At 35.4% G+C, this 11,925-nt stretch overlaps 1 protein-coding gene and 1 pseudogene across 2 annotated transcripts in view; one reads left to right on the top strand and one right to left on the bottom strand.

The window, feature by feature from the left end:
• The window catches only part of BRINP3 (bone morphogenetic protein/retinoic acid inducible neural-specific 3), a 737,483-nt gene that overhangs the window by 106,188 nt on the left and 619,370 nt on the right, over positions 1 to 11,925 (top strand). The gene's annotated exons all lie outside the window — the stretch shown is intronic.
• LOC102815289 lies at positions 9,816 to 10,461 on the bottom strand (annotated as a pseudogene).

Genomic DNA, 11,925 nt, shown 5'->3' with positions numbered 1-11,925 from the left:
TCACCAGCTGCTCCATGGAAACCCTATACAGAGTTGCTGTGAGTTGGAACCAACTCAGTAACACTTAACAACAACAACAAAGAGATACATATCAACAGAAGTAACATGACTTTGATCATGTGTAGGAGTGAAGTTCATTAAATTTTTGTTTATTTTTAGATCGAATATATTTATCAAATGGAAGTTGTAATAAAAGTAATTTAATTTTTCTTCATGTAATGAGGAATCTGGAAGTAGACTTTTCAGATTTCTTACAATGGCTCAATAAGAAGCTTCTGTTGTGCTCCTGTTTTCAGCAAGTTGGAGTTCTATAGTAAAACTTGTTTTGTCAGGATCTGAGATCTTGCTCTGTTTGTAAAAGTAGTTAACCTTCACACCTTCATAGATGCTGGCAAAAGTCACAAAGCTTCTGAATCAGCGACAGAGAACTTATGATTCACGACATATCAGGAAGCACATTTACATTGGTTCTCTTGCCTTCAGTACCACTGTTGCCATGTGGAGAAACTCAGTTGCTATGTTAAACTGACATAGTCAGTTTGTGTCACAGCTAAGAAGTCCTAGATTTAAGAAATTCCTGTTCTGGTAAAACTCTGTTAGCAAATCTGCCCAATATTTGTGCCATGTAAAGCCATTATATTTATCATTCTGTTAGGAAATAAATCTGTTCTGAAGGGAAACTCTGTCTCTAGCTTACGTGTAACCATCCTTGAAAGAGTAATCTAGAAGAAAAGTTGCTACAAATGGTGCAGAAACACTATGGAGAATAATTTCCCAATATAAACGTGTTACAAGATAGACGCTGTAGCTCCAAACATCACATCTTCACACAACTCTGCTCAAGACAGGAAGATAGAGCAAAGGAAAAAGGAGTCTTCTATACTGCAACATTATTTTTTGTATCAGTGATGAAAGTTTTTCCTAGAGAGCTACCAAGAGACCATCCATTAAGAGTCATTGGCCAGAACTGGATCACATTTCTACCACATTGTCAAGGAGGAAAGAATTTTCATAACTGACTTAACTGGGATTTGTCCTTTAAAGGTAGAATAGGACTCAACTTCTTTGAGCATGCTGCTTCCTATTAAATACTTCAGACTAAGATAGACAAGGCAGAAAGAACTGTAGATCTGTCTCTGAAATTAGCCAGTGAAATTCCCATGGATCTCAACATGGTCTAACTTGGTTTCTTTGGGCATGTCATTGGGAAGGATCAAATGCTGAAGGAGGGAATTATATTTGGTGAAATAGAGGACAAATGAGGGCAAGAGAACTCCTCAATGAGATGATATTGCAGTTGCCAGGATGGACTCTTAACATTGTGATGATTATAAAGATTACATAGGAAGCAAAGTTTCATTCTTTATGAGTAGCTAACCACAGCAAGGATTTACATTAAAAAAAAATATTTTTAGACATTAAATAATTATTTTTAGCTCATAAAGATGCCTCGCTCTTGCTCAAAAAAAAAAATTCCATAAGGTAGGTATTGTTATTATTATTGATAGTGTTACTGTTATTATCGATGTGTTTTCATTGTTAGATACTGTTGAATTACTTTTCAACACACAACAACCCTAAATGACAGTAGAACCCACCCTGTACGGTTTTCTAGGCTGTAATCTTTTAGGGAAGAGATTACCAAGTTCTATTTCCTGTGGCGCTGCAACGGGATTTCAAAATGCCAACCTTTTGGTCAGCAGTTGAGCCCTTAACCAGTACACCATTAGAGTTCCTTCATTATCATTTTACAGTTAATGAAATTGAATCACAGTAGCTTACCAAGATCATGCATCTAGCATTGGGTTGAACAGGGATTTAAGTTTTATTAGTCTGGCTCCAGAATCCATGCTTTTACCTACAATACTATACAGTCACCATCTCAATTGTAATAAAACTCAATTTATACAAATAACCAATACCCATGTATTGTATTTATTCAACAGTTTTCATGCATAAGCTATATTTTTAGGCAGAGAAAAGCTGGTGTGCAAGACTTAAAGTGAAGAAAAGCAGAAATAGAGTTAGAAGCTGTGTATTACATGAGGTTGCAAAAATAGGCAGGAGTCAAAACACTAGGGGCATGAATGCCAAGGTAAGGGATTTGATTGCTTTTTAAAATCCTGAGCATTTTGGGGAAGATTTTTATGGCAGATGAATTATACATTTTGATGGTTTTATTTTTGTTTTTAAGTTCATTGTTCTTACTGTTGGATAATGGACTATCGACAGTAGAAGCAAGTGTGCAAGTTAGAAATAAACTAGTGTTTGTTGCTATAGTGTTTTAAGAAAAGACAAAGAATGAAAAAATAAAAGTGTGCAGATTAGGGATATGCTTGAATGTGGAATGACAAACTTGAATTTTAGAGCTATTCTGTGGAAATAGAGCAGTCATTATTCACATGGAGCTGTTTAAAACTAAATAAAAAAAAAAACCCAAAAAACCAAAAACCCCAAATCAGCTCCTTCCTATGCCAGTCACATTTCAAATGATCAGTATACACCTGTTACTGTTATTGTTTTTAAGTTCTATTGTGTTGATTCCAACTCAGAATGATCTTGAATGGGGTTTCCAAAGAGCATCTGGTGAGTTTGAACTGCTAATCTTATGGTTTTTAGTCCAGCGCTTATCCTGCAACACCACACCAGGACTTCATTTGACTAGGGGTTTCCCTATTAGATAATACAGATGAAGAATAATTCTACAATTGCAAAAGCTTCTAGTAAAGATCACAGTCCTAGGGTCTGCTTGGTTTGTTTTTGTTTTGTCTTTATTCCTATTTCATGGCTAAGAAAGAGAATATGAGTTTAAATAAATAAAATAAAACTTAATCTTTACATGAGAAAATAATTTTACTAATGTACCTCATTTGAATTAGTTAATATTGATACAAGTTAAAAGTGTTTTTATGTAAGAATTTCTACCAATTTACATTCCCTTATAGATGAATATTTATGACAGTGTGTTTTTTAGGGAGAAAATATTGTGTAATGTTTAATAAATCGTGCTATGATACCAGATTTCATTTTGATATTCTAGGTCAAAACAGATTAATGAATAATTTTAAATTTGGTTTCTTTATATATAAAATCATATATGGTAGTTTTGACACTGAGTTTGTTGTGAGAATGAAATAAATAAAGCTTATAACATAGTGTCTAGCACATTTTAAATACTTACTGAGTCACAAACAGATATATAAGAACATCAGCAACAGATGGATGGGCGGGAAAAAAAAATGATAAATATGTTTTTATGGCACAGCTCTAATTTGGTTTTTCCTGCTGCTAAATCTGAGTAAATTTCACAGATCTTATATCAAATCTGTTAAGTGTGTTTTTTTGTGTATACTGAGCAGTCTAGATATGATGCTATTTCTAGACATCAGGTAACCAAACAATAACTGAAGGAAAAGTCTTACAGAGTATTCAAAGTTAGGTGGTTACTTAGGACTTATTAATATAATATGCAGTCAAGAAATCAAACGATGTATTACATTAGGCAAATATGCTGCACAAGACCATTTTAAAGTGTTAAAGAGTAAAGATGTCAGCTTGAGGACTAAGGGGCACCTGACCCAAGCCATGGTATTTTCAATAACTTCATATGCATGTGAAAGCTGGACAGTGAACAAGGAAGACTGGAGAAGAACTGATGCTTTTGAGTTGTGGTGTTGGAGGAGAATATTGAAAGTGCCATGGGCACTTTCCATTTGGAAGAAGTGCAGCCAGAGTGCTCCTTGGAGGCCAAGATAGCCAAACTTCATCTCTTATCCTTCAGACATATTGTCTGGAGGGACCAGTCTCTGGAGAAGGATATCGTGTTTGGTAAGGTGAAGGGTCAGAGCACAAGAGGAAGACACCCAATGAGATGGATTGGCCAAGTGGGAGCATCAAAGGACTCAAGCATGGCAATGGTAGTGAGGTTAGCCCAGGATCAGGCAGTGTTTTGTTCTGCTGTGCATAAGGTCACTGTGAGTCAGTACCGTCTCAATGGCACCTAACAACAACAAATATTTAGTCAAACATTTCATTAACTCACCCCTAGTGTGATGACTGGAACTGCAGTGCTTTTGCAGGGCCAGACCAAATGATTTCGTAGGCTTTATTGCTAAGGGTCAGTATTGACTCTACAAATACAGCCTGCAGGACGGACATTCCCTACCTCTGATTTAGAGAATATTTTTGTTTATTTCTGTAATCAGTCCTGTAAACAGACAAGACCTTACATACTTAATATAGTGTGTTACCCCTGTATTAAATGGGAAAAAATAAGTTTAATGTTTCTAGACCAATATGACTGTCAGTTTCTGTACAATGCCAACTCAAAATGGTGCAATTGTTGTGGTACCTGGAAACATTAATTGTTTTTAAGTTGGCTTCTCAATCATCATCTGGAAAGAAACCTTTCTAGACTACATCACTTAAAACAGCTCTGATATAGTGCAGTCACTGTTACATATCATAAGGCAGGTACAAGATATTCAGATTCACAGAGTTATGAAAAAGTACAGTCCTACATTTAAAATACTAGAGGATACATTTCAAAAGGCAATATTTCAAATTTGATTCTACTTTTTAAGCACAGGCCCAAAAGGACAGTGTGACACAATTCTGGTTCAGACATGCACCTTCTTAAATAGAATTTCCTTTTAGTAGTGGCACAGTTGGCTCATGAAAAGCAAAGTACTCATTGTTTTTCATGACTATCAGCTTAAAACCATCAAAAAAATATATAAAACATCCCAAAATAGAAACAAAAAACCCAAACCCATTGGATTAAATCAGGTGGAGATAAGCAGTGTACTCAACCTAAGTTTAAGGGTGAGTCAGAAATTAACTGCACTAAGGTTATATTAAAATGCTCATACACATCCACAGGTGATGACAACATTGAGCTTGCACGTGAAATAATTCTATCAAATAGATGAATGACAATGGATTATGTGTCAAATTATTTGCAAATCACCCATGACTCTGCCTATGAAATAATCCAGAACATACTTGGGTTTCACAAAGTTTGTGCAAGGTAGTACTGAAACAACTCATGGAAGAGCATAGACAAGCATTTGGACATCTGCAAACAAAACTTGGACTGAAACTGAAAGGAAGGGAAAAGTTTCTTTTAAAAAATTGCTACTGGTGATGAGACATGGATTCATCACTATGATCCTGGGAATTAAATGGCAAGAGTGTAAAATGGAAACATCCTTAATCGCCAACCAAGAAAAAGTTAAAAAGTCAACCATCAACTTGAAAATTGATGCTTACAGTTTTCTGGGACAGTATTGGAACACTATCAGGAAAAATGTTTAACAATCAACAGTGCTCTTTACATTGAGATGCTCACTGATGAGCTGAAGTCTAAACCTCACATTAAATGCAGAGGACTGCTATCCAGGTGTGTTGTTATCTTGCATGACAATGTATGTCCACACACCTCTGACTACACTGTTGGCACTCTACAAAAACTTCATTTTGAGGTGTTAAATCTTGCTCCGTTGGACTTTCACATGTTTGGTCCCTGAAAGCAGCCCTTTGAGGAAGAAGATTCACCACTGATCAAGTGAAGACAGCAATACATTCATGGTTTGCACCACAGTCTAAACATTCTTAAATAAGGGAATATGAAAGCTTATTAACAGATGGGCAAAGTGTATTGAAAAACAAGGAGATTATGTCCAAAAATGTATTTGTATTTTCTAAAAGTTGAGTAATAAATTCTGCAGCCAGAGTGCAGATAATTTTTGACTCACCCTTGTGTTATTTTACCATCTCTGTTGTTTGAATGGTGGGACCTCCTTAGAAGAAGACACACACAGATGCCAAGTAGCACTTCAAAATTTGGGGCCACAACCAAAACACAGCATCAGTTCAAACTGAAGCAGTAGCTAAACATTGCTTATTGGAGATGTTCATGAATGCTGATATCAGCACTTAATCATCTGCTCACACATCCAGAAAGAAGAGGAAATCAGTTACTATACTTTGATTTTGTTCAACTCAATCGCCATGTTACAAAAATATCAAGCTGCCATCATAAAAAGTAAGGCTCCTTTACTGACTACCAGTTTCATTCATTACCAAGACTACAAATGCTATGACTATATCCAAAGAGCCAAAAACATCAAAGAAACCAAATTTTGATATATTACTTAGGACTTCCATACTATTCAGGTTGTGCTGTTCTTCTGCCGTTTTATTGTCCTATTTTTGATATTTCATCTAATCTTAAGAATTTGAGTTCTAAATTATATGCACTCAAAAAATGTGTCTACATATTTGTATGCAAATAGTAAAGACCCATGGCCATCAATAGAGTGTTTATTATATGATAAAAGTGTCCAACACCACCCAGCTCTCCTAGTCCCATGACAAAGGAGGCAGTTACACATGGATTCTCTTCCTTCTTGTGGCGTTTTAGTTGAATAAAACCCAATAAACATGCCTATTGAATCTGATGAAATCCTATTTTTACTGTGATGATGATTTTATTTCATTAAAACAAGAATGCCATGAAGGGGAATTAAAATTTTCAGTAGGGAAATGGAAAACAAAATCCTAACATTTTATGTCATCAAAATGGACATGTTTTCAGATTTCGAATACTTTAGACAGTCTTTTAGGAATGGTAGGATCCCCGGTTTTGCATTGGCTACGTGCTCATCTACTAACCCAATAGCCGTTCTATAGGAGAAATATAGAGTAGCCTGCTTCTGTAACGATCTAAAGCCAAGGAAATCTATGGTTTGATGTACTCTGCTCTATGGTGTCAATCTGAATTTAAATTGACTCTACAGCAATGGGCTGCTTTGTGTGTTTGCTTTGTTCTTTGGATAATAGTCTGTGATCATTTTGGCAATGAAATTTGTGATTGCAAACCATGCTGTGAGGAAAAACATTGTCTTATCATCATTTCATCAGTGTGCAGGTGTCTCTGTGTGATAAATGGTAGGTCAAAAAATCAATACATGTTTCTGTAATTTTGATAAGTATGGCCAGGTTGCTCTAAAGAAAGAGTACCTTTTTGAAACCATTAGTAATTTATGACAGGAATCATTTTATCTTGTCATAGCAAACAGCACATTTTCCAAATATGGAATTTAAGCCAATTTGATAAATGACAAATTGTGTCTTGATATTGTTTTAATTTTTAAGTCTCTTATTATGAGTTTGACTATATTCTCTTTTAAGTGTTCATTTCCTTTTGTTTTGTAAATAAATGTTCTGCTCATAAGGCTTTTCCATTTTTCTGTTGATTGGTCTTTGTCTTATACATGTATTAGGGTACAGATCTTAAAACTGCTCTGCTTCTAACCTAAAGGCTGGTGGTTGTGTTGTAACCCACCAGTTGTTCTATGAGAGAACGATTTTGCAGTTGGCTTTTATAAAGATTATAGCTTCAGAAACCCCATGTAGAGTTCTGCTGTGTCCTATTGGGTTGCTATGAGACAGAACCGACTCAATGACAGTTAGTTTCATTTTACTGTTTTCTTACTGTAATATGAATTGTAATTTTTTTCTTACTGTAATGAATTATAATTTTTCATGATTTACTATGTCTTTTATGTATGTTTGTGGTGACTATTTTGGGTGGTAACTAAGCACACACTTTTATTTTTTAAAAGTGGAAATTATTAATATTTTCCTAATGACTTCTAGAATTTCAAGCATAATTAGCCCTTTTCAATCCATGGTTTTTGTAAAAATATGATACCAACCATTCTTCCCTAGTTCTCTTTACTCAACTGGTTTGATAATTTGTTGTAAGGAACAACTAAACAGAATTCAAAGACCTTACTCATTGTTATGGGGTTTATTAGGAAGTTAACAGGTCAATTTGAGGTCAGAAATGTTCAGGGCACAGTTGTTCCAGTCTGTTGCTGATAAATGTCCACAGGACACACCACTCCACCATAAGCCTCAGCAGGAAGGCACTCAGCTCTAGCTCCATGAGTCAGCAAACCAAGTTCCACAACTTAAGTGCCTGAAGGCACCCCACTCTACAAGCAAGGTTCCTTCCCATAGTCACTCAGCTTTACTTGCTCTGTGGGATGGGTACTACACTGTTCAGTCTTGAGCTCTGGTTCTTGATTTTGCTGCTGCTCCTCTGCCACTCTTCTGGCATCACAGTTTCTTCTCCTGGGTCGAGGAGGTTCAATGCATAGAGATCTTGGGGTCCAAAGGACCCACCCCTCTCCTGGTTCTTCTTCTGTGATAGTAGTAAGATTCCTGCTCCTGCTTCTGAGATGGCTAATTTAAAACCATTCTAGAGTTTCAAGTTTTTACAATTACAGTAAACTCTGTTAACATCCATAGCTGAATCATGTCACCCTTATCAGTATCTTCTCCTACCTTATCTTATACGGACCCAGAAAGGCAAAAGCATTATTTGGTGGGAGTTGCCTAGAAGCAATATTAGATAATTCACTACACCCCAGTCTTAAGTCATAATTTTTTTCAGCACCTTATTGGATATATGTATATATGGATCTATCTTTGATCCACATGCATTTTATCTTGGTGTATGCTTTTATCTAACTTTATTATTTCCCAAATTATGATTTAGTCATTATTTAAAAATTCCATCTTATCTAGTTTATAATGCTACATTTATCTTTAATAAATTTCTATACTTATTTGGGTTTATTTCTGTAAATTTTGCTTATTCTGTAGTTCTCTTCATCCTAATGCCAGTTACTAGCTTCTAGAATTATTTATAGCATGCTTGCTTTTTTTTTTTTTTCAGGTTTTAATGGCACATGCAAGTTTGTATTTAAAATCATATTTCTGACAAGTACTTTTTGTTTTACAAATTCAAATTCTGTGGTTATGATCCATAAAATCACAGGTTTCAACATTTTCTTAACTGTATTTGTTAACAAACACTTTTTAAACTTCAGTTATATTTTTAAAAATAGATAAAATACCAATACATGGGATTCTAGGGACTCCTGGTGTGGTGCTGTTGGATCAGCACTGGGCTGTGAACCACAGGGTCAACAGTTTAAACCCACCAGCTGCTCTTTGGAAACCCTATAGAGGTCACTATGATTCGGAACCAACTCTGCAGCACTTAACAACAACAACAAACATGAGATTCTTAGGCAACGATACTAACAATGAATACTTCAGTAAGATATTAATACAGACAGCATGCCACAGCTAGTTATTTTCTAAATTGATGTCTGAACAGTGGCCTAAATGTACTATTACTGTCTTTTATAAATGTTTCTCACAAGGCTCTGAAGCAGATTCTGCCAACAAAGAGAAGTTATTACAGTACTTTGCAAAATAAATTTCATTCAGGATCAACATATGTGAAATAGGTAAAACGTTAGACATTCACTATACACCTTATTCATCATCTCATTTATTATGGTAATTTCATTGTTTCAGTATCTTAGGAAAATGTGTACCCAAATATAAAACTAGCTTTCTACTCTAAAATATGAACTGTTTTTCATTAGGAAATGGAGTAACCTAAAAGTAGACTTACAGAAAAATTACGGGGATGTTAATTTAATAGAGCTTCTAATAAAGTAGGATAAACAGAAGAATCTATAAAAATCAAACATGAAATAAATAAGTCTAATGTTGTGCTATGATGTTACAGAAAAGAGAATCAGAATTACAACAGATAGAATTTTCTGTTTTTTCAAGTTACAGGTGCCTCTTGAAGCAAGAGAATTCAGGAACTATAATAACGAAATTATATAAATGCTATATATGTGTTTCTAAAAATTCACTTTAATGTTGGCAACTCACTTATCCTCGTCTAAACTATTTGCTTCTCCAAACTGCCATAAAATATCTCAGACATCAATATGAATTCCACTTTTTGAAGACATAATTTGCCTGATACCTGTTAAATACATAACAATTGAACAGATGTGAGGTAAAGATGATGTAATTACTACATAAAGTCAGAATGGTAAAGGAGAAGTTTTTCCAAATGGGCATACCCACAAGCCATGATGGATTCCATCTCAGATGTGGTGTCAAGTCCAGGATATAAATAGCATCCAGGGAAGAAAGCACCAAGAGTCTTTGAGTTTGATAAGGTATATAGCAAACTTTAAGGTCAGAACCACAGTGGGTATCAAAGTAGAACAGTGAAGGAAAGGTCTTTGCGGAAGAGTCAAAGCAGCCTTTAAAGATAAGAATCCAGCTATAAAAAAGTGATCAATATCAATAACAGAGGCTAGAAATCCAGCTAAAATTATTTCTCCCACGTTAGTCTTCTTGACTCTAGTTACCACTGCCCATGACCACATGCCAATCACACAATGTACTGCATTGTCTGAGAGGGCACGGAGCCAGTCATTTTGCTGAACTGTGGAAAACTGAAGAAGTCTGTCAGCTACTAGGCAAAATATCCCTAGAACAAGCCTGGAAATAAAGAGATTCGGTACTACATGACTGGAATAAAGCATGGGTCTTCTCAGTCTCTGATGCCATCACAAGCAATATGTCAGTATGTACTAAAGGCCAGCAGGAAACAGCCTATTTTGTGTGCATTTTCAGTCACCCTTCCAGACTTCATGCGCGGTGGGTCCGTGTCACTGGCTGCTAACATCAGACACAGTTCTCCACAGTCCATTCCAGCCCCCTCCTGCCTCTATAGCTCAGTTCACCTATAATATGCTCAAAAAAAGGTTTTTTTGAGATGCCTAATCTTGCTTTAGGAGACTTGTGGTTCCAGAGGATAAACAATGGACTCCAAACTACAAGTTCTTCATTTCGGTCCCACCAGTTGCTCAGAGAGAGAGTACGGTGAGGTTTTCTGCTCCCTAAAAGATGCAAGGCCTCAGTAAACCCCGAACAGGGTCTGTGAGTAGAGCCTACTGAAGGGCACTTAACAATAACAGCAACAACAAATTTTGCTTTTTCTTTTTTCCTAAGTTTTTCTGGATATTCATGATTATTTATTTTCCCATATATTCTTTATACTCATCTTATTTCTTACATCACCAGGAGATTGTTTCTATCCAAGTTGTTGTTGTATGACATCCATTCAGTTCCGACCCATAACGACCATGTATGGGGTCTCTGAGAGCCACTCGTGGGTTTCAACTGGCAACCTTGTACATGGTACTTATTTCTTTTTATTCTATTCTACTTTTGTGATTGTTAGGAATGTTTTACAATTTTCCTCAAATAGGTTTTAAACAATTTTTATTTTTTTATTTCTATGCTTTTTGTTCTAATTTTGTTGCTGTTCACTTCTCTGCCTTTACATCTGTACCTGCACACTGCTTGTATGCATGAAAACTATTGCTATTATAATTTAATTACACACCTCACTACCTTAATAAGTTATTTTTTGTAGAAATTTTTCAGTTGATTTTAGTGGGATTTTCAGGTTTAAATAATATAGACAAACTAGTGTTTACTTTTTTGTGTTTATATGTTCATTATTATAGACTTTTTTCTCTTTTGACTAATTTTATTGGTGTAAATATCTAGGACCATTTTAAAGAATAATGGTGATCAAATTACTTCTATGTTCCTGACTTCACAGGTTGCAGTATTAGTCTATGTATACATTCCTTATTTTGGACCAGGAATACTGAAATATGTATGTATATATGTATGTATGTGGATTTCTGGTGTGGCAACATAGGATAAGCACTAGATTTCAAGGTCAGGTGGAACAGAAAGTTGTTGGTTCAAGCTAACCAGTGCTCCTCAGAAACTTTATACAGGGTTTATATGAGTTGAAACAGACTCAATAGCGCTTAACAGCAACATGTATGTATGTATGTATGTATCTATCTATCCATCTATTTAAATATATGGACAATTCTATAAGATAAAATATGTTGTTGTTATTTAGTGCTTCAAGTTGATTACAACTCATAGTGACCCTGTATAGGGTTTTTGAGGAACAGCTGGTATATTTGAACCGCAAACCTTGCAGTT

The sequence above is a fragment of the Chrysochloris asiatica genome, unplaced genomic scaffold, assembly GCF_000296735.1.
Source record: "Chrysochloris asiatica unplaced genomic scaffold, ChrAsi1.0 scaffold00247, whole genome shotgun sequence".
NCBI lineage: Eukaryota > Metazoa > Chordata > Mammalia > Afrosoricida > Chrysochloridae > Chrysochloris > Chrysochloris asiatica.
This window is presented reverse-complemented; position numbering and strand designations above follow the sequence as displayed.